The following is a 22,323-nucleotide window of genomic DNA, read 5'->3' as shown; positions in this document are numbered from 1 at the left end:
TGGGGAAACATGGAGCGAAAGCCATCCATTGTCAAGAAAAGTTCATTTACAGTCACTCATGACTAGAAAAGCCTTATTACTCGATTTAAATGCCTTTATAATCCCATTATTGAATTTATTTTGAATTGTTCTTACATTTTTTGATTAAAACATATTGTAATTGATTGTTTGCCTTGGGAAACATGGAGCGAAAGCCATCCATTGTCAAGAAAAGTTCATTTACAGTCACTCATGCCTAGAAAAGCCTTATTACTCGGTTTAAATGCCTTTATAATCCCATTATTGAATTTATTTTGAATTTTTTTTACATTTTTTGATTAAAACAGATTGTAATTGATCGTTCGCCTCGGGAAAGATGGAGCGAAAGCCATCCATTGTCAAGAAAAGATCATTTACAGTCACTCATGCCTAGAGAAGCCTTATTACTCGGTTTAAATGCTTTTATAATCCCATTATTGAATTTATTTTGAATTTTTTTTACATTTTGTGATTAAAACAGATTGTAATTGATTGTTTATCATGGGAAACGTGGAGTGAAAGCCATCCATTGTCAAGAAAAGATCATTTACAGTCACTCATGCCTAGAAAAGCATTATTACTTGGTTTAAATGCTTTTATAATCCCATTATTGAATTTATTTTGAATTGTTTTTACATTTTTTGATTAAAGCATATTGTAATTGATTGTTTGCCTCAGGAAACCTGGAGCGAAAGCCATCCATTGTCAAGAAAAGTTCATTTATAGTCACTCATGCCTAGAAAAGCCTTATTACTGGGTTTAAATGCCTTTATAATCCCATTATTGAATTTATTTTGAATTTTTTTTACATTTTTTGATTAAAACAGGTTTTAATTGATTGTTTGCCTCGAGAAACTTGGAGCGAAAGCCATCCATTGCCAAGAAAAGTTCATTTGTAGTCACTCATGCCTAGAAAAGCCTTATTACTCGGTTTAAATGCTTTTATAATCCCATTATTGTATTTATTTTGAATATTTTTTACATTTTTTGATTGAAACAGATTCTAATTGATTGTTTGCCTCAGAAGACGCTAAGCGAAAGCCATCCATTGTCAAAAAAAGTTCATTTATAGTCACTCATGCCTGGAAAAGCCATATTACTCGCTTTAAATGCTTTTATAATCCCATAATTGAATTTAATTTCAATTTTTTACATTTTTTGATTCAAACAGATTGTAATTAATTATTTTCCTCGAGAAACATGAAGCCAAAGCCATCCACTGACAAGAAAAGTTCATTTATAATCATTAATGCCTACGAAAGCTTTATTACTCGCTTTAAATGCTTTTATAGTCCCATAATTGAATTTAATTTGAATTTTTTACATTTTTGATTAAAACAGATTGTAATTGATTGTTTGCCTTGAGAAACATGGAGCGAAAGCCATCCATTAAAAAGAAAAGTTCATTTATAGTCACTCATGCCGATAAAAGCCTTAACACTCGCTTCAAATGCTTTTATAATCCCGTAATTGAATTTAATTTGAATCTTTTTACATTTTTTGATTAAAACAGATTGTAATTGATTGTTTGCCTCGGGAAAAATGGAGCGAAAGCCATCCATTGTCAAGAAAAGATCATTTAGAGTCACTCATGCCTAGAAAAGCCTTATTACTCGGTTTAAATGCCATTATAATCCGATTATTGAATTTATTTTGAATTGTTTTTACATTTTTTTTAAAACATATTGTAATTGATTGTTTGCCTCTGGAAACATGGAGCGAAAGCCATCCATTGTCAAGAAAAGTTCATTTATAGTCAATCATGCCTAGAAAAGCCTTATTACTCGGTTTAAATGCCTTTATAATCCCATTATTGAATTTATTTTGAATTTTTTTTACATTTTTTTGATTAAAACAGATTGTAATTGATCGTTTGCCTTGGGAAACATGGAGCAAAAGCCATCCATTGTCAAGAAAAGATCATTTACAGTCACTCATGCCTAGAAAAGCCTTACCAGTCGGTTTAAATGCCTTCATAATCCCATTATTGAATTTATTTTGAATTTTTTTACATTTTTTTGATTAAAACATATTGTAATTGATTGTTTGCCTGGGGAAACATGGAGCGAAAGCCATCCATTATCAAGAAAAGTTCATTTACAGTCATTCATGCCTAGAAAAGCCTTATTACTCGATTTAAATGCCTTTATAATCCCATTATTGAATTTATTTTGAATTGTTCTTACATTTTTTGATTAAAACATATTGTAATTGATTGTTTTCCTTGGGAAACATGGAGCGAAAGCCATCCATTGTCAAGAAAAGTTCATTTACAGTCACTCATGCCTAGAAAAGCCTTATTAATTGGTTTAAATGCCTTTATAATCCCATTATTGAATTTCTTTTGAATTTTTTTTACATTTTTTGATTAAAACAGATTGTATTTGATCGTTTGTCTCGGGAAACATGGAGCGAAAGCCATCCATTGTCAAGAAAAGATCATTTACAGTCACTCATGCCTAGAGAAGCCTTATTACTCGGTTTAAATGCTTGTATAATCCTATTATTGAATTTATTTTGAATTTTTTTTTTATTTTTTGATTAAAACAGATTGTAATTGATTCTTTGCGTCAAGAAACATGGAGCGAAAGTCATCCATTGTCAAGAAAAGTTCATTTACAGTCACTCATGCCTAGAAAAGCCTTATTAATTGGTTTAAATGCCTTTATAATCCCATTATTGAATTTCTTTTGAATTTTTTTTACATTTTTTGATTAAAACAGATTGTATTTGATCGTTTGTCTCGGGAAACATGGAGCGAAAGCCATCCATTGTCAAGAAAAGATCATTTACAGTCACTCATGCCTAGAAAAGCCTTATTACTCGGTTTAAATGCTTTTATAATCCCATTATTGAATTTATTTTGGATTTTTTTTATATTTTTTGATTAAAACATATTGTAATTGACTGTTTATCATGGGAAACGTGGAGTGAAAGCCATCCATTGTCAAGAAAAGATCATTTACAGTCACTCATGCCTAGAAAAGCGTTATTACTCGGTTTAAATGCTCTTATAATCCCATTATTGAATTTATTTTGAATTGTTTTTACATTTTGTGATTAAAACATATTGTAATTGTATGTTTGCCTTGGGAAACATGGAGCGAAAGCCATCCATTGTCAAGAAAAGTTCATTTACAGTCACTCATGCCTAGAAAAGCTTTATTACTCGGTTCAAATGCCTTTATAATCCCATTATTGAATTTATTTTGAATTTTTTTACATTTTTTGATTAAAACAGATTGTAATTGATTGTTTGCCTGGGGAAACATGGAGCGAAAGCCATCCATTATCAAGAAAAGTTCATTTACAGTCACTCATGCCTAGAAAAGCCTTATTACTCAGTTTAAATGCCTTTATAATCCCATTATTGAATTTATTTTGAATTGTTCTTACATTTTTTGATTAAAACATATTGTAATTGACTGTTTGCCTTGGGAAACATGGAGCGAAAGCCATCCACTGTCAAGAAAAGTTCATTTACAGTCACTCATGCCTAGAAAAGACTTATTACTCGGTTTAAATGCCTTTATAATCCCATTATTGAATTTATTTTGAATTTTTTTTACATTTTTTGATTAAAACAGATTGTAATTGATCGTTTGCCTCGGGAAACATGGAGCGAAAGCCATCCATTGTCAAGAAAAGATCATTTACAGTCACTCATGCCTAGAGAAGCCTTATTACTCGGTCTAAATGCTTGTATAATCTTATTATTGAATTTATTTTGAATTTTTTTTTCATTTTTTGATTCAAACAGATTGTAATTGATTGTTTGCGTCAAGAAACATGGAGCGAAAGTCATCCATTGTCAAGAAAAGATCATTTATAGTCACTCATGCACAGAAAAGCCTTATTACTCGTTTTAAATGCTTTTATAATCCCATTATTGAATTTATTTTGGATTTTTTTTACATTTTTTGATTAAAACAGATTGTAATTGATTGTTTATCATGGGAAACGTGGAGTGAAAGCCATCCATTGTCAAGAAAAGATGATTTACAGTCACTCATGCCTAGGAAAGCGTTATTACTCGGTTTAAATGCTCTTATAATCCCATTATTGAATTTATTTTGAATTGTTTTTACATTTTGTGATTAAAACATATTGTAATTGTATGTTTGCCTTGGGAAACATGGAGCGAAAGCCATCCATTGTCAAGAAAAGTTCATTTACAGTCACTCATGCCTAGAAAAGCTTTATTACTCGGTTTAAATGCCTTTATAATCCCATTATTGAATTTATTTTGAATTTTTTTACATTTTTTGATTAAAACAGATTGTAATTGATTGTTTGCCTGGGGAAACATGGAGCGAAAGCCATCCATTGTCAAGAAAAGTTCATTTACAGTCACTCATGCCTAGAAAAGCCTTAGTACTCGATTTAAATGCCTTTATAATCCCATTATTGAATTTATTTTGAATTGTTCTTACATTTTTTGATTAAAACATACTGTAATTGATTGTTTGCCTTGGGAAACATGGAGCGAAATCCATCCATTGTCAAGAAAAGTTCTTTTAGAGTCACTCATGCCTGGAAAAGCCTTATTACTCGGTTTAAATGCCTTTATAATCCCATAATTGAATTTATTTTGAATTTTTTTTACATTTTTTGATTAAAACAGATTCTAATTGATTGTATGCCTTGGGAAACTTGGAGCGTAAGCCATCCATGGTCAAGAAAAGATCATTTACAGTCACTCATGCCTAGAAAAGCATTATTACTCGGTTTAAATGCTCTTATAATCCCATTATTGAATTTATTGTGAATTGTTTTTACATTTTGTGATTAAAACATATTGTAATTGTATGTTTCCCTTGGGAAACATGGAGCGAAAGCCATCCATTGTCAAGAAAAGTTCATTTACAGTCACTCATGCCTAGAAAAGCTTTATTACTCGGTTTAAATGCCTTTATAACCCATTATTGAATTTATTTTGAATTTTTTTACATTTTTTGATTAAAACAGATTGTAATTGATTGTGTGCCTGGGGAAACATGGAGCGAAAGCCATCCATTGTCAAGAAAAGTTCATTTACAGTCACTCATGCCTAGAAAAGCCTTATTACTCGGTTTAAAAACTTTTATAATCCAATTATTGAATTTATTTTGAATTTTTTTACATTTTTTGATTAAAATAAATTGTAATTGATTGTTTGCCTCGGGAAACATGGAGCGAAAGCCATCCATTGTCAAGAAAAGTTCATTTATAGTCACTCATGCCTAGAAAAGCCTTTTTACTCGCTTTAAATGCTTTTATAATCCCATAATTGAACTTAATTGGAATTTTTTACATTTTTTGATTAAAACATATTATAATTAATTGTTTTCCTCGGGAAACGTGAAGCGAAAGCCATCCATTTACAAGAAAAGTTCATTTATAATCACTAATGCCTACAAAAGCTTTATTACTCGCTTTAAATGCTTGTATAATCCCATAATTGAATTTAATTTGAATTTTTTACATTTTTGAGTAAAACAGATTGTAATTGATTGTTTGCCCTTAGAAACATAGACCGAAAGCCATCCATTGAAAAGAAAAGTTCATTTATAGTTACTCATGCCTATAAAAGCCTTAACACTCGCTTTAAATGCTTTTATAATCCCGTAATTGAATTTAATTTGAATCTTTTTTCATTTTATGATTAAAACAGATTGTAATTGATTGTTTACCTCGGGAAACATGCAGTGAAAGCCATCCATTGTCAAGAAAAGTTCATTTATAATCACCCATGCCTAGAAAAGCCTTATTACTCTATTTAAATGCCTTTATAATCCCATTATTGAATTTATTTTGAATTTTTGTTACACTTTTTGATTAAAACAGATTCTACTTGATTGTTTGCCATGGGAAACATGCAGCGAAAACCATCCATTGTCAAGAAAAGATCATTTACAGTCACTCATGCCTAGAGAAGCCTTATTACTCAGTTTAAATGCTTTTATAATCCCATTATTGAATTTATTTTGAATTGTTTTTATATTTTTTGATTAAAACATATTGTAATGGATTGTTTGCCATGGGAAACATGGAGCGAAAGCCATCCATTATCAACAAAAGTTCATGTATAGTCACTCATGCCTAGAAAAGCCTTATTACTCGGTTTAAATGCCTTTATAATCCCATTATTGAATTTATTTTGAATTTTTTTTACATTTTTTGATTAAAACATATTGTAATTGATTGTTTACCTCGGGAAACGTGGAGCGAAAGCCATCCGTTGTCACAAAAAGATCATTTACAGTCACTCATGCCTAGAAAAGCCTTATTACTAGGTTTAAATGCTTTTATAATCCCATTATTAAATTTATTTTGAATTGTTTTTACATTTTTTGATTAAAACATACTGTAATTGATTGTTTGCCTTGGGAAACATGGAGCGAAAGCCATCCATTATCAAGAAAAGTTCATTTATAATCACTCATGCCTAGAAAAGCCTTATTACTCGGTTTAAATGCCTTTATAATCCCATAATTGAATTTATTTTGAATTTTTTTTCCATTTTATGATTAAAACAGATTGTAATTGATTGTTTACCTCGGGAAACGTGGAGCGAAAGCCATCCATTGTCAAGAAAAGATCATTTACAGTCACTCATGCCTACAAAAGCCTTATTACTCGGTTTAAATGCTTTTATAATCCCATTACTGAATTTATTTTGAAAATTTTTTATAATTTTTGATTGAAACAGATTCTAATTGATTGTTTGCCTCAGAAAACGCGAAGCGAAAGCCATCCACTGTCAAGAAAAGTTTATTTATAGTCACTCATGCCTATAAAAGCCTTAATACTCGCTTTAAATGCTTTTATAATCCCATAATTGAATTTAATTTGAATATTTTTACATTTTTTGATTAAAACAGACTGTAATTGATTGTTTGCCTCGGGAAACGTGGAGTGAAAGCCATCCATTGTCAAGAAAAGTTCATTTATAGTCACTCATGCCTAGAAAAGCCTTATTACTCGGTTTAAATGCTTTTATAATCCCATTATTGAATTTATTTTGAATTGTTTTTATATTTTTTTATAAAACATATTGTAATTGATTGTTTGCCTCAGGAAACATGGAGCGAAAGCCATCCATTATCAAGAAAAGTTCATGTATAGTCACTCATGCCTAGAAAAGCCTTATTACTCGATTTAAATGCCTTTATAATCCTATTATTGAATTTATTTTGAATTTTTTTTACATTTTTTGATTGAAACAGATTGTAATTGATTGTTTACCTCGGGAAACGTGGAGCGAAAGCCATCCATTGTCAAGAAAAGATCATTTACAGTCACTCATGCCTAGAAAAGCCTTATTACTCGGTTTAAATGCTTTTATAATCCCATTATTGAATTTATTTTGAGTTGTTTTTATATTTTTTGACTAAAACCTATTGTAATTGATTGTTTGCCTTGGGAAACATGGAGCGAAAGCCATCCATTGTCAAGAAAAGATCATTTACAGTCAATCATGCCTAGAAAAGCCTTATTACTTGGTTTAAATGCCTTTATAATCCCATTTTTGAATTTATTTTGAATTTTTTTTACATTTTTTGATTAAAATAGATTTTAATTGATTGTTTACCTCAGGAAACGTGGAGTGAAAGCCATCCATTGTCAAGAAAAGATCATTTACAGTCACTCATGCCTAGAAAAGCCTTATTACTCGGTTTAAATGCTTTTATAGTCCCATTATTGAATTTATTTTGAATTGTTTTTACATTTTTTGATTAAAACATATTGTAATTGATTGTTTGCCTTGGGAAACCTGGGGCGAAAGCCCTCCATTGTCAAGAGAAGTTCATTTACATTCACTCAAGCCTAGAAAAGCCTTATTGCTCGGTTTAAATGCCTTTATAATCCCATTATTGAATTTATTTTGAATTTTTTTTACATTTTTTGATTAAAACAGATTGTAATTGATTGTTTACCTCGGGAAACGTGGAGCGAAAGCCATCCATTGTCAAGAAAAGATCATTTACAGTCACTCATGCCTACAAAACCCTTATTACTCAGTTTAAATGCTTTTATAATCCCATTACTGAATTTATTTTGAATATTTTTTATAATTTTTGATTGAAACAGATTCTAATTGATTGTTTGCCTCAAAAAACGTGAAGCGAAAGCCATCTACTGTCAAGAAAAGTTCATTTATAGTCACTCATGCCTATAAAAGCTTTAATACTCGCTTTAAATGCTTTTATAATCCCATAATTGAATTTAATTTGAATATTTTTACATTTTTTGATTAAAACAGACTGTAATTGACTGTTTACCTCGGGAAACGTGGAGTGAAAGCCATCCATTGTCAAGAAAAGTTCATTTATAGTCACTCATGCCTAGAAAAGCCTTATTACTCGGTTTAAATGCTTTTATAATCCCATTATTGAATTTATTTTGAATTGTTTTTATATTTTTTTATAAAACATATTGTAATTGATTGTTTGCCTCAGGAAACATAGAGCAAAAGCCATCCATTATCAAGAAAAGTTCATGTATAGTCACTCATGCCTAGAAAAGCCTTATTACTCGATTTAAATGCCTTTATAATCCTATTATTGAATTTATTTTGAATTTTTTTTACATTTTTTGATTAAAACAGATTGTAATTGATCGTTTACCTCGGGAAACGTGGAGCGAAAGCCATCCATTGTCAAGAAAAGATCATTTACAGTCACTCATGCCTAGAAAAGCCTTATTACTCGGTTTAAATGCTTTTATAATCCCATTATTGAATTTATTTTGAATTGTTTTTATATTTTTTGATTAAAACATATTGTAATTGATTGTATGCCTTGGGAAACATGGAGCGAAAGCCAGCCATTGTCAAGAAAAGATCATTTATAGTCACTCATGCCTAGAAAAGCCTTATTACTCAGTTTAAATGCCTTTATAATCCTATTATTGAATTTATTTTGAAGTTTTTCTACATTGTTTGATTAAAACAGATTGTAATTGATTGTTTCCCTCAGGAAATGTGGAGCGAAAGCCATCCATTGTCAAGAAAAGTTCATTTATAGTCACTCATGCCTAGAAAAGCCTTATTACTCGGTTTAAATGCTTTTATAATCCCATTATTGAATTTATTTTAAATTGTTTTTACATTTTTTTTTAAAACATATTGTAATTGCTTGTTTGCCTCTGGAAACATGGAGCGAAAGCCATCCATTGTCAAGAAATGTTCATTTATAGTCAATCATGCCTAGAAAAGCCTTATTACTCGGTTTAAATGCCTTTATAATCCCATTATTGAATTTATTTTGAATTTTTTTTGAATTTTTTTTTACATTTTTTGATTAAAACATACTGTAATTGATTGTTTGCCTTGGGAAACATGGAGCGAAAGCCATCCATTGTCAAGAAAAGTTCTTTTAGAGTCACTCATGCCTAGAAAAGCCATATTACTCGGTTTAAATGCTTTTATAATCCCATTATTGAATTTATTTTCAATTTTTTTTACATTTTTTGATTAAACCAGATTGTAATTGATTGTTTATCATGGGAAAGGTGGAGTGAAAGCCATCCATTGTCAAGAAAAGATCATTTACAATCATCATGCCTAGAAAAGCGTTATTACTCGGTTTAAATGCTTTTATAATCCCATTATTGAATTTATTTTGAATTGTTTTTACATTTTGTGATTAAAACATATTGTAATCGTATGTTTTCCTTGGGAAACATGGAGCGAAAGCCATCCATTGTCAAGAAAAGTTCATTTACAGTCACTCATGCCAAGAAAAGCTTTATTACTCGGTTTAAATGCCTTTATAATCCCATTATTGAATTTGTTTTGAATTTTTTTACATTTTTTGATTAAAACATATGGTAATTGATTGTTTGCCCGGCAAAACATGGAGCGAAAGCCATCCATTGTCAAGAAAAGATCATTTATAGTCACTCATGCCTAGAAAAGCCTTATTACTCGATTTAAATACCTTTATAATCCCATTATTGAATTTATTTTGAATTGTTCTTACATTTTTTGATTAAAACATATTGTAATTGATTGTTTGCCTTGGGAAACATGGAGCGAAAGCCATCCATTGTCAAGAAAAGTTCATTTACTGTCACTCATGCCTAGAAAAGCCTTATTACTCGGTTTAAATGCCTTTATAATCCCATTATTGAATTTATTTTGAATTTTTTTTACATTTTTTGATTAAAACCGATTGTAATTGATCGTTTGCCTCGGGAAACATGGAGCGAAAGCCATCGATTGTCAAGAAAAGATCATTTACATTCACTCATGCCTAGGGAAGCCTTATTACTCGGTTTAAATGCTTGTATAATCCTATTATTGAATTTATTTTGAATTTTTTTTACGTTTTTTTATTAAAACAGATTGCAATTGATTGTTTGCGTCAAGAAACATGGAGCGAAAGCCATCCATTGTCAAGAAAAGATCATTTATAGTCACTCATGCCTAGAAAAGCCTTATTACTCGGTTTAAATGCTTTTATAATCCCATTATTGAATTTATTTTGAATTTTTTTTACATTTTTTGATTAAAACAGATTGTAATTGATTGTTTATCATGGGAAACGTGGAGTGAAAGCCATCCATTGTTAAGAAAAGATCATTTACAGTCACTCATGCCTAGAAAAGCGTTATTACTCGGTTTAAATGCATTTATAATCCCATTATTGAATTTATTTTGAATTGTTTTTACATTTTGTGATTAAAACATATTGTAATTGTATGTTTGCCTTGGGAAACATGGAGCGAAAGCCATCCATTGTCAAGAAAAGTTCATTTACAGTCACTCATGCCTAGAAAAGCTTTATTACTCGATTTAAATGCCTTTATCATCCCATTATTGAATTTATTTTGAATTTTTTTATATTTTTTGATTAAAACAGATTGTAATTGATTGTTTTCCTGGGGAAACATGGAGCGAAAGCCATCCATTGTCAAGAAAAGTTCATTTACAGTCACTCATGACTAGAAAAGCCTTATTACTCGATTTAAATGCCTTTATAATCCCATTATTGAATTTATTTTGAATTGTTCTTACATTTTTTGATTAAAACATATTGTAATTGATTGTTTGCCTTGGGAAACATGGAGCGAAAGCCATCCATTGTCAAGAAAAGTTCATTTACAGTCACTCATGCCTAGAAAAGCCTTATTACTCGGTTTAAATGCCTTTATAATCCCATTATTGAATTTATTTTGAATTTTTTTTACATTTTTTGATTAAAACAGATTGTAATTGATCGTTCGCCTCGGGAAAGATGGAGCGAAAGCCATCCATTGTCAAGAAAAGATCATTTACAGTCACTCATGCCTAGAGAAGCCTTATTACTCGGTTTAAATGCTTGTATAATCCTATTATTGAATTTATTTTGAATTTTTTTATATTTTTTGATTAAAACAGATTGTAATTGATTGTTTGCGTCAAGAAACATGGAGCGAAAGCCATCCATTGTCAAGAAAAGATCATTTATAGTCACTCATGCCTAGAAAAGCCTTATTACTCGGTTTAAATGCTTTTATAATCCCATTATTGAATTTATTTTGAATTTTTTTTACATTTTTTGATTAAAACAGATTGTAATTGATTGTTTATCATGGGAAACGTGGAGTGAAAGCCATCCATTGTCAAGAAAAGATCATTTACAGTCACTCATGCCTAGAAAAGCGTTATTACTCGGTTTAAATGCTTTTATAATCCCATTATTGATTTTATTTTGAATTTTTTTTACATTTTGTGATTAAAACAGATTGTAATTGATTGTTTATCATGGGAAACGTGGAGTGAAAGCCATCCATTGTCAAGAAAAGATCATTTACAGTCACTCATGCCTAGAAAAGCATTATTACTTGGTTTAAATGCTTTTATAATCCCATTATTGAATTTATTTTGAATTGTTTTTACATTTTTTGATTAAAGCATATTGTAATTGATTGTTTGCCTCAGGAAACCTGGAGCGAAAGCCATCCATTGTCAAGAAAAGTTCATTTATAGTCACTCATGCCTAGAAAAGCCTTATTACTGGGTTTAAATGCCTTTATAATCCCATTATTGAATTTATTTTGAATTTTTTTTACATTTTTTGATTAAAACAGGTTTTAATTGATTGTTTGCCTCAAGAAACTTGGAGCGAAAGCCATCCATTGCCAAGAAAAGTTCATTTGTAGTCACTCATGCCTAGAAAAGCCTTATTACTCGCTTTAAATGCTTTTATAATCCCATTATTGTATTTATTTTGAATATTTTTTACATTTTTTGATTGAAACAGATTCTAATTGATTGTTTGCCTCAGAAGACGCTAAGCGAAAGCCATCCATTGTCAAAAAAAGTTCATTTATAGTCACTCATGCCTGGAAAAGCCATATTACTCGCTTTAAATGCTTTTATAATCCCATAATTGAATTTAATTTCAATTTTTTACATTTTTTGATTCAAACAGATTGTAATTAATTATTTTCCTCGAGAAACATGAAGCCAAAGCCATCCACTGACAAGAAAAGTTCATTTATAATCATTAATGCCTACGAAAGCTTTATTACTCGCTTTAAATGCTTTTATAGTCCCATAATTGAATTTAATTTGAATTTTTTACATTTTTGATTAAAACAGATTGTAATTGATTGTTTGCCTTGAGAAACATGGAGCGAAAGCCATCCATTAAAAAGAAAAGTTCATTTATAGTCACTCATGCCGATAAAAGCCTTAACACTCGCTTCAAATGCTTTTATAATCCCGTAATTGAATTTAATTTGAATCTTTTTACATTTTTTGATTAAAACAGATTGTAATTGATTGTTTGCCTCGGGAAAAATGGAGCGAAAGCCATCCATTGTCAAGAAAAGATCATTTAGAGTCACTCATGCCTAGAAAAGCCTTATTACTCGGTTTAAATGCCATTATAATCCGATTATTGAATTTATTTTGAATTGTTTTTACATTTTTTTTAAAACATATTGTAATTGATTGTTTGCCTCTGGAAACATGGAGCGAAAGCCATCCATTGTCAAGAAAAGTTCATTTATAGTCAATCATGCCTAGAAAAGCCTTATTACTCGGTTTAAATGCCTTTATAATCCCATTATTGAATTTATTTTGAATTTTTTTTACATTTTTTGATTAAAACAGATTGTAATTGATCGTTTGCCTTGGGAAACATGGAGCAAAAGCCATCCATTGTCAAGAAAAGATCATTTACAGTCACTCATGCCTAGAAAAGCCTTACCAGTCGGTTTAAATGCCTTCATAATCCCATTATTGAATTTATTTTGAATTTTTTTACATTTTTTTGATTAAAACATATTGTAATTGATTGTTTGCCTGGGGAAACATGGAGCGAAAGCCATCCATTATCAAGAAAAGTTCATTTACAGTCATTCATGCCTAGAAAAGCCTTATTACTCGATTTAAATGCCTTTATAATCCCATTATTGAATTTATTTTGAATTGTTCTTACATTTTTTGATTAAAACATATTGTAATTGATTGTTTTCCTTGGGAAACATGGAGCGAAAGCCATCCATTGTCAAGAAAAGTTCATTTACAGTCACTCATGCCTAGAAAAGCCTTATTAATTGGTTTAAATGCCTTTATAATCCCATTATTGAATTTCTTTTGAATTTTTTTTACATTTTTTGATTAAAACAGATTGTATTTGATCGTTTGTCTCGGGAAACATGGAGCGAAAGCCATCCATTGTCAAGAAAAGATCATTTACAGTCACTCATGCCTAGAGAAGCCTTATTACTCGGTTTAAATGCTTGTATAATCCTATTATTGAATTTATTTTGAATTTTTTTTTTATTTTTTGATTAAAACAGATTGTAATTGATTCTTTGCGTCAAGAAACATGGAGCGAAAGTCATCCATTGTCAAGAAAAGTTCATTTACAGTCACTCATGCCTAGAAAAGCCTTATTAATTGGTTTAAATGCCTTTATAATCCCATTATTGAATTTCTTTTGAATTTTTTTTACATTTTTTGATTAAAACAGATTGTATTTGATCGTTTGTCTCGGGAAACATGGAGCGAAAGCCATCCATTGTCAAGAAAAGATCATTTACAGTCACTCATGCCTAGAAAAGCCTTATTACTCGGTTTAAATGCTTTTATAATCCCATTATTGAATTTATTTTGGATTTTTTTTATATTTTTTGATTAAAACATATTGTAATTGACTGTTTATCATGGGAAACGTGGAGTGAAAGCCATCCATTGTCAAGAAAAGATCATTTACAGTCACTCATGCCTAGAAAAGCGTTATTACTCGGTTTAAATGCTCTTATAATCCCATTATTGAATTTATTTTGAATTGTTTTTACATTTTGTGATTAAAACATATTGTAATTGTATGTTTGCCTTGGGAAACATGGAGCAAAAGCCATCCATTGTCAAGAAAAGTTCATTTACAGTCACTCATGCCTAGAAAAGCTTTATTACTCGGTTCAAATGCCTTTATAATCCCATTATTGAATTTATTTTGAATTTTTTTACATTTTTTTATTAAAACAGATTGTAATTGATTGTTTGCCTGGGGAAACATGGAGCGAAAGCCATCCATTATCAAGAAAAGTTCATTTACAGTCACTCATGCCTAGAAAAGCCTTATTACTCAGTTTAAATGCCTTTATAATCCCATTATTGAATTTATTTTGAATTGTTCTTACATTTTTTGATTAAAACATATTGTAATTGACTGTTTGCCTTGGGAAACATGGAGCGAAAGCCATCCACTGTCAAGAAAAGTTCATTTACAGTCACTCATGCCTAGAAAAGCCTTATTACTCGGTTTAAATGCCTTTATAATCCCATTATTGAATTTATTTTGAATTTTTTTTACATTTTTTGATTAAAACAGATTGTAATTGATCGTTTGCCTCGGGAAACATGGAGCGAAAGCCATCCATTGTCAAGAAAAGATCATTTACAGTCACTCATGCCTAGAGAAGCCTTATTACTCGGTCTAAATGCTTGTATAATCTTATTATTGAATTTATTTTGAATTTTTTTTTTCATTTTTTGATTCAAACAGATTGTAATTGATTGTTTGCGTCAAGAAACATGGAGCGAAAGTCATCCATTGTCAAGAAAAGATCATTTATAGTCACTCATGCACAGAAAAGCCTTATTACTCGTTTTAAATGCTTTTATAATCCCATTATTGAATTTATTTTGGATTTTTTTTACATTTTTTGATTAAAACAGATTGTAATTGATTGTTTATCATGGGAAACGTGGAGTTAAAGCCATCCATTGTCAAGAAAAGATGATTTACAGTCACTCATGCCTAGGAAAGCGTTATTACTCGGTTTAAATGCTCTTATAATCCCATTATTGAATTTATTTTGAATTGTTTTTACATTTTGTGATTAAAACATATTGTAATTGTATGTTTGCCTTGGGAAACATGGAGCGAAAGCCATCCATTGTCAAGAAAAGTTCATTTACAGTCACTCATGCCTAGAAAAGCTTTATTACTCGGTTTAAATGCCTTTATAATCCCATTATTGAATTTATTTTGAATTTTTTTACATTTTTTGATTAAAACAGATTGTAATTGATTGTTTGCCTGGGGAAACATGGAGCGAAAGCCATCCATTGTCAAGAAAAGTTCATTTACAGTCACTCATGCCTAGAAAAGACTTAGTACTCGATTTAAATGCCTTTATAATCCCATTATTGAATTTATTTTGAATTGTTCTTACATTTTTTGATTAAAACATACTGTAATTGATTGTTTGCCTTGGGAAACATGGAGCGAAAGCCATCCATTGTCAAGAAAAGTTCTTTTAGAGTCACTCATGCCTGGAAAAGCCTTATTACTCGGTTTAAATGCCTTTATAATCCCATAATTGAATTTATTTTGAATTTTTTTTACATTTTTTGATTAAAACAGATTCTAATTGATTGTATGCCTTGGGAAACTTGGAGCGTAAGCCATCCATGGTCAAGAAAAGATCATTTACAGTCACTCATGCCTAGAAAAGCATTATTACTCGGTTTAAATGCTCTTATAATCCCATTATTGAATTTATTGTGAATTGTTTTTACATTTTGTGATTAAAACATATTGTAATTGTATGTTTCCCTTGGGAAACATGGAGCGAAAGCCATCCATTGTCAAGAAAAGTTCATTTACAGTCACTCATGCCTAGAAAAGCTTTATTACTCGGTTTAAATGCCTTTATAACCCATTATTGAATTTATTTTGAATTTTTTTACATTTTTTGATTAAAACAGATTGTAATTGATTGTGTGCCTGGGGAAACATGGAGCGAAAGCCATCCATTGTCAAGAAAAGTTCATTTACAGTCACTCATGCCTAGAAAAGCCTTATTACTCGGTTTAAAAACTTTTATAATCCAATTATTGAATTTATTTTGAATTTTTTTACATTTTTTGATTAAAATAAATTGTAATTGATTGTTTGCCTCGGGAAACATGGAGCGAAAGCCATCCATTGTCAAGAAAAGTTCATTTATAGTCACTCATGCCTAGAAAAGCCTTTTTACTCGCTTTAAATGCTTTTATAATCCCATAATTGAACTTAATTGGAATTTTTTACATTTTTTGATTAAAACAGATTATAATTAATTGTTTTCCTCGGGAAACGTGAAGCGAAAGCCATCCATTTACAAGAAAAGTTCATTTATAATCACTAATGCCTACAAAAGCTTTATTACTCGCTTTAAATGCTTTTATAATCCCATAATTGAATTTAATTTGAATTTTTTACATTTTTGAGTAAAACAGATTGTAATTGATTGTTTGCCCTTAGAAACATAGACCGAAAGCCATCCATTGAAAAGAAAAGTTCATTTATAGTTACTCATGCCTACAAAAGCCTTAACACTCGCTTTAAATGCTTTTATAATCCCGTAATTGAATATAATTTGAATCTTTTTTCATTTTATGATTAAAACAGATTGTAATTGATTGTTTGCCTCGGGAAACATGCAGTGAAAGCCATCCATTGTCAAGAAAAGTTCATTTATAATCACTCATGCCTAGAAAAGCCTTATTACTCTATTTAAATGCCTTTATAATCCCATTATTGAATTTATTTTGAATTTTTGTTACACTTTTTGATTAAAACAGATTCTACTTGATTGTTTGCCATGGGAAACATGCAGCGAAAACCATCCATTGTCAAGAAAAGATCATTTACAGTCACTCATGCCTAGAGAAGCCTTATTACTCAGTTTAAATGCTTTTATAATCCCATTATTGAATTTATTTTGAATTGTTTTTATATTTTTTGATTAAAACATATTGTAATTGATTGTTTGCCATGGGAAACATGGAGCGAAAGCCATCCATTATCAACAAAAGTTCATGTATAGTCACTCATGCCTAGAAAAGCCTTATTACTCGGTTTAAATGCCTTTATAATCCCATTATTGAATTTATTTTGAATTTTTTTTACATTTTTTGATTAAAACATATTGTAATTGATTGTTTACCTCGGGAAACGTGGAGCGAAAGCCATCCGTTGTCACAAAAAGATCATTTACAGTCACTCATGCCTAGAAAAGCCTTATTACTAGGTTTAAATGCTTTTATAATCCCATTATTAAATTTATTTTGAATTGTTTTTACATTTTTTGATTAAAACATACTGTAATTGATTGTTTGCCTTGGGAAACATGGAGCGAAAGCCATCCATTATCAAGAAAAGTTCATTTATAATCACTCATGCCTAGAAAAGCCTTATTACTCGGTTTAAATGCCTTTATAATCCCATAATTGAATTTATTTTGAATTTTTTTTACATTTTATGATTAAAACAGATTGTAATTGATTGTTTACCTCGGGAAACGTGGAGCGAAAGCCATCCATTGTCAAGAAAAGATCATTTACAGTCACTCATGCCTACAAAAGCCTTATTACTCGGTTTAAATGCTTTTATAATCCCATTACTGAATTTATTTTGAAAATTTTTTATAATTTTTGATTGAAACAGATTCTAATTGATTGTTTGCCTCAGAAAACGCGAAGCGAAAGCCATCCACTGTCAAGAAAAGTTTATTTATAGTCACTCATGCCTATAAAAGCCTTAATACTCGCTTTAAATGCTTTTATAATCCCATAATTGAATTTAATTTGAATATTTTTACATTTTTTGATTAAAACAGACTGTAATTGATTGTTTGCCTCGGGAAACGTGGAGTGAAAGCCATCCATTGTCAAGAAAAGTTCATTTATAGTCACTCATGCCTAGAAAAGCCTTATTACTCGGTTTAAATGCTTTTATAATCCCATTATTGAATTTATTTTGAATTGTTTTTATATTTTTTTATAAAACATATTGTAATTGATTGTTTGCCTCAGGAAACATGGAGCGAAAGCCATCCATTATCAAGAAAAGTTCATGTATAGTCACTCATGCCTAGAAAAGCCTTATTACTCGATTTAAATGCCTTTATAATCCTATTATTGAATTTATTTTGAATTTTTTTTACATTTTTTGATTGAAACAGATTGTAATTGATTGTTTACCTCGGGAAACGTGGAGCGAAAGCCATCCATTGTCAAGAAAAGATCATTTACAGTCACTCATGCCTAGAAAAGCCTTATTACTCGGTTTAAATGCTTTTATAATCCCATTATTGAATTTATTTTGAATTGTTTTTATATTTTTTGACTAAAACCTATTGTAATTGATTGTTTGCCTTGGGAAACATGGAGCGAAAGCCATCCATTGTCAAGAAAAGATCATTTACAGTCAATCATGCCAAGAAAAGCCTTATTACTTCGTTTAAATGCCTTTATAATCCCATTTTTGAATTTATTTTGAATTTTTTTTACATTTTTTGATTAAAATAGATTTTAATTGATTGTTTACCTCAGGAAACGTGGAGTGAAAGCCATCCATTGTCAAGAAAAGATCATTTACAGTCACTCATGCCTAGAAAAGCCTTATTACTCGGTTTAAATGCTTTTATAGTCCCATTATTGAATTTATTTTGAATTGTTTTTACATTTTTTGATTAAAACATATTGTAATTGATTGTTTGCCTTGGGAAACCTGGGGCGAAAGCCCTCCATTGTCAAGAAAAGTTCATTTACATTCACTCAAGCCTAGAAAAGCCTTATTGCTCGGTTTAAATGCCTTTATAATCCCATTATTGAATTTATTTTGAATTTTTTTTACATTTTTTGATTAAAACAGATTGTAATTGATTGTTTACCTCGGGAAACGTGGAGCGAAAGCCATCCATTGTCAAGAAAAGATCATTTACAGTCACTCATGCCTACAAAACCCTTATTACTCAGTTTAAATGCTTTTATAATCCCATTACTGAATTTATTTTGAATATTTTTTATAATTTTTGATTGAAACAGATTCTAATTGATTGTTTGCCTCAAAAAACGTGAAGCGAAAGCCATCTACTGTCAAGAAAAGTTCATTTATAGTCACTCATGCCTATAAAAGCTTTAATACTCGCTTTAAATGCTTTTATAATCCCATAATTGAATTTAATTTGAATATTTTTACATTTTTTGATTAAAACAGACTGTAATTGACTGTTTACCTCGGGAAACGTGGAGTGAAAGCCATCCATTGTCAAGAAAAGTTCATTTATAGTCACTCATGCCTAGAAAAGCCTTATTACTCGGTTTAAATGCTTTTATAATCCCATTATTGAATTTATTTTGAATTGTTTTTATATTTTTTTATAAAACATATTGTAATTGATTGTTTGCCTCAGGAAACATAGAGCAAAAGCCATCCATTATCAAGAAAAGTTCATGTATAGTCACTCATGCCTAGAAAAGCCTTATTACTCGATTTAAATGCCTTTATAATCCTATTATTGAATTTATTTTGAATTTTTTTTACATTTTTTGATTAAAACAGATTGTAATTGATCGTTTACCTCGGGAAACGTGGAGCGAAAGCCATCCATTGTCAAGAAAAGATCATTTACAGTCACTCATGCCTAGAAAAGCCTTATTACTCGGTTTAAATGCTTTTATAATCCCATTATTGAATTTATTTTGAATTGTTTTTATATTTTTTGATTAAAACATATTGTAATTGATTGTATGCCTTGGGAAACATGGAGCGAAAGCCATCCATTGTCAAGAAAAGATCATTTATAGTCACTCATGCCTAGAAAAGCCTTATTACTCAGTTTAAATGCCTTTATAATCCTATTATTGAATTTATTTTGAAGTTTTTCTACATTGTTTGATTAAAACAGATTGTAATTGATTGTTTCCCTCAGGAAATGTGGAGCGAAAGCCATCCATTGTCAAGAAAAGTTCATTTATAGTCACTCATGCCTAGAAAAGCCTTATTACTCGGTTTAAATGCTTTTATAATCCCATTATTGAATTTATTTTAAATTGTTTTTACATTTTTTTTTAAAACATATTGTAATTGCTTGTTTGCCTCTGGAAACATGGAGCGAAAGCCATCCATTGTCAAGAAATGTTCATTTATAGTCAATCATGCCTAGAAAAGCCTTATTACTCGGTTTAAATGCCTTTATAATCCCATTATTGAATTTATTTTGAATTTTTTTTTACATTTTTTGATTAAAACATATGGTAATTGATTGTTTGCCCGGCAAAACATGGAGCGAAAGCCATCCATTGTCAAGAAAAGATCATTTATAGTCACTCATGCCTAGAAAAGCCTTATTACTCGATTTAAATACCTTTATAATCCCATTATTGAATTTATTTTGAATTGTTCTTACATTTTTTGATTAAAACATATTGTAATTGATTGTTTGCCTTGGGAAACATGGAGCGAAAGCCATCAATTGTCAAGAAAAGTTCATTTACAGTCACTCATGCCTAGAAAAGCCTTATTACTCGGTTTAAATGCCTTTATAATCCCATTATTGAATTTATTTTGAATTTTTTTCACATTTTTTTATTAAAACAGATTGTAATTGATCGTTTGCCTCGGGCAACATGGAGCGAAAGCCATCCATTGTCAAGAAAAGATCATTTACAGTCACTCAGGCCTAGAGAAGCCTTATTACTCGGTTTAAATGCTTGTATAATCCTATTATTGAATTTATTTTGAATTTTTTTTACGTTTTTTTATTAAAACAGATTGCAATTGATTGTTTGCGTCAAGAAACATGGAGCGAAAGCCATCCATTGTCAAGAAAAGATCATTTATAGTCACTCATGCCTAGAAAAGCCTTATTACTCGGTTTAAATGCTTTTATAATCCCATTATTGAATTTATTTTGAATTTTTTTTACATTTTTTGATTAAAACAGATTGTAATTGATTGTTTATCATGGGAAACGTGGAGTGAAAGCCATCCATTGTTAAGAAAAGATCATTTACAGTCACTCATGCCTAGAAAAGCGTTATTACTCGGTTTAAATGCATTTATAATCCCATTATTGAATTTATTTTGAATTGTTTTTACATTTTGTGATTAAAACATATTGTAATTGTATGTTTGCCTTGGGAAACATGGAGCGAAAGCCATCCATTGTCAAGAAAAGTTCATTTACAGTCACTCATGCCTAGAAAAGCTTTATTACTCGATTTAAATGCCTTTATCATCCCATTATTGAATTTATTTTGAATTTTTTTATATTTTTTGATTAAAACAGATTGTAATTGATTGTTTTCCTGGGGAAACATGGAGCGAAAGCCATCCATTGTCAAGAAAAGTTCATTTACAGTCACTCATGACTAGAAAAGCCTTATTACTCGATTTAAATGCCTTTATAATCCCATTATTGAATTTATTTTGAATTGTTCTTACATTTTTTGATTAAAACATATTGTAATTGATTGTTTGCCTTGGGAAACATGGAGCGAAAGCCATCCATTGTCAAGAAAAGTTCATTTACAGTCACTCATGCCTAGAAAAGCCTTATTACTCGGTTTAAATGCCTTTATAATCCCATTATTGAATTTATTTTGAATTTTTTTTATATTTTTTGATTAAAACAGATTATAATTGATCGTTCGCCTCGGGAAAGATGGAGCGAAAGCCATCCATTGTCAAGAAAAGATCATTTACAGTCACTCATGCCTAGAGAAGCCTTATTACTCGGTTTAAATGCTTGTATAATCCTATTATTGAATTTATTTTGAATTTTTTTATATTTTTTGATTAAAACAGATTGTAATTGATTGTTTGCGTCAAGAAACATGGAGCGAAAGCCATCCATTGTCAAGAAAAGATCATTTATAGTCACTCATGCCTAGAAAAGCCTTATTACTCGGTTTAAATGCTTTTATAATCCCATTATTGAATTTATTTTGAATTTTTTTTACATTTTTTGATTAAAACAGATTGTAATTGATTGTTTATCATGGGAAACGTGGAGTGAAAGCCATCCATTGTCAAGAAAAGATCA

This window comes from Theobroma cacao, chromosome 6 (assembly GCF_053813885.1).
Source record: "Theobroma cacao isolate CCN51 chromosome 6, ASM5381388v1, whole genome shotgun sequence".
NCBI classification, from domain to species: domain Eukaryota; kingdom Viridiplantae; phylum Streptophyta; class Magnoliopsida; order Malvales; family Malvaceae; genus Theobroma; species Theobroma cacao.
Note: the sequence above shows the minus strand (reverse complement) of the source record.